Genomic DNA, 2,500 nt, shown 5'->3' with positions numbered 1-2,500 from the left:
TTTTCAGTCTTTGCATACGAGAAGGAAGTGTACTGTACGGTTTGCATTGTGATTGCTTTTGTAAAGAGAATCAAAACCTGTTGTAGAGACTTTGTGGAATAATGTTGGTTCTGAGGCAGTCCTTGTGATTTTTTTTTTTAGCTCTGACTTTGTGAAACTTCGTTATAACTCTCATAGAAGGTCCCTGGGGGGAGATATTTTTTTTATTTTTCAGTATTGAAGATGCTGTAACCTCTAATGGATGCATGTTCCATCATATGTTACACACAATCAGTAAGTCATCCCAGTAATCTTTAATTCCTCATCAAGGATTTCATCTACCTAACCTGATTGCAAACATGGCCACAAAGACTGTGAACAGCTCAAGTGTGAAAATATACGTTACGGTTTCTCTCTGTGTTGCTCATCAGTTCAAAGATTTAGTATTTGTTTTAATTGGAGTGAAATAGACTCTTGTTTATACAATTGTGATCAGAGGGCTGATGTCATTGTTTAGTACTGATTAATACTGAAGTTATGTAAGGAGACTGATAACTACAAATGTGCCGTTTATTTTAAAATGTTGATTAAGTAACAGGAAAGATGTTGTGACATTTACTACAGTGCAGGTTTTGTTTTTTACTTTGGTTATGTGATGGAAGGTTTAAAAAATCTAGTTTAGTTCTGCTAAATCTTTTAGGACTGGAAATTGCAACAAGAAGACTGTTCCGTGCAGGGTTGTGGGAAGAAGGGGAAGGGTGAGATGCTATGCGGCAGAACCCATTTTGTATCTGCCTAAAATTATTTAATGCTCATAAATGCCATCCTGGTCGCAGTACAGTGTGCATGCCCACGACTATTCTGGTAACTGGTTTTGTGTGCGTGCCGGACACTGTGATGGTGTGGTATACCGTGATATACTGCAGCATGGGTAGAGCTTGCTTCAAGCAGCAAAGGTTAAATGGAAAGCCAGAGATAGGGCTAGAATAGTTTTAGGCAGTTGCATCTGGCTCCATTTGCTGTATTAACTCCTTCTTTATCAGTCAGTTTTACCCGCTAAAGAGGTTTCATCCTGACTGATCCTTTCATGGTTCTGGATAGGGCAGAATTACTTCATGTGTATCGCTGGAAAACAAAACATTACTACTACTGCCTCTTTTCCTCTGCAACAGTCCAAAAAACTTCTTGTGTGCGTGTTAGTGCCAGCCGAGCCTGTGTCTTCATGCCTGCATGTGTGTTTACGCGTGACCGAAACAGTCTCACGAGTGCCGTTGCTGAGTGGATACATGTTAAAATGCTCTATACCAGCAGTGTTTATCCGTTTGTGTCAGAGTTGAGAGATACCAGTATGAGGACGTTTACACCAGTCCCCTACAGATGGAAGGGGCTGGGATTTGCTTTCTGGTGTAACTATCCTCGTGCAACTTTTTATCTGCAGATAAGGCCTTAGGAGGAGAACGCGTTAGACATGTAGGCTTTCCTCGGGATGCATACACTGTTTGTGCAGATTTGCCAAATGGGAAGGTAAACATGCTTGTCTCTGGACTAATTAGAGAATTATTAGGTTTTCATGCTCTTTGTGATCAGATTATTTCAAAAGGTTTTTAAATTGCATGTGTGCCATGAGCATAATTAACCTGGATCTCATCAATGATTAAAATTACACACCAAGCTTTGTGACGTTTGATTCAGGAGCAATTAGGCTGTCATTTTAGCCATCTCAGATACCAAAACTAATTTTGATTCATTTTCATTCTATGCAAATCTTCTGATGTATCTTAAACTGATCACTTCCTCTCTCTGATTTAGCTGACAAGATTAGATTTGATTACACTTAAAAAAAATTAAGCAGCTATCCTTCATACTTAATATCTCAGTGACCTTCACTGAAGCCTTCCTAGGCGAGGATTTTTTTTTTTTAATCCCAAAATCACACTGAGTGATTTTCTGCAGGGATGTAGCACCTGGCTATTATGTCTATAAGTATATATTGTCTAGCAGTGCAAAATTCTTAAATTAGATTTCCTTCTCTTGTAAATGAGAAGATAGAGAAAACATTAATGCTTCAGATATCTAAAACAATAGTTTTCAGGATGTAATCAAACTTTTATACTTAATTGAAAACTTATCTGATAAATCGGCTACTGCTTTCGTCTAAAATTAATGAGATCTATCACTCTTATGACTTATGACTGGAATGAAGATTGCTTACCTCCTGCGTAAAAGCAAGTCATAGTCTATATCACAGGCTGAAAATAAACACTAAAGTTTCGGAGTACTCAGCTGTTGTGTACAGTGCCATCATTCTGCAAACTGAGAGATCTGCAAGGACTCGGGGTAGCTTAGGCTGTAATCAGGCTACTATTACAGTGGCTGGAGCCTTGCAGGCTCACAAAAAAATGAAGGAAAGCAGACTTTTAACCAATGTGTGCCCAACTTTCCTCTGGTGCTTTTACCCTGCTGCCAGACACTGATACGGCTTTTATAGAGTGCATCTTGTTCTCAACAAAGGGAGTTTATG

The 2,500-nt window shown here is 38.9% G+C and overlaps 1 protein-coding gene across 3 annotated transcripts in view; it reads left to right on the top strand.

The window, feature by feature from the left end:
* Window positions 1–2,500, top strand: part of ZFHX4 (zinc finger homeobox 4) — a 153,298-nt gene that overhangs the window by 20,340 nt on the left and 130,458 nt on the right. Inside the window, exon 1 of one of the 3 annotated variants that reach the window (XM_054192322.1) lies at window positions 1,418–1,503. The exons of the other annotated variants lie outside the window; for them this stretch is intronic. The gene's annotated coding sequence lies outside the window, so the exon portion shown is untranslated. Of the gene's footprint in view, window positions 1–1,417; window positions 1,504–2,500 lie in introns of those variants that run through there. 3 annotated transcript variants of the gene reach the window in all.

The sequence above is a fragment of the Rissa tridactyla genome, chromosome 2 (assembly GCF_028500815.1).
Source record: "Rissa tridactyla isolate bRisTri1 chromosome 2, bRisTri1.patW.cur.20221130, whole genome shotgun sequence".
Taxonomy (NCBI): Eukaryota; Metazoa; Chordata; class Aves; order Charadriiformes; family Laridae; genus Rissa; species Rissa tridactyla.
This window is presented reverse-complemented; position numbering and strand designations above follow the sequence as displayed.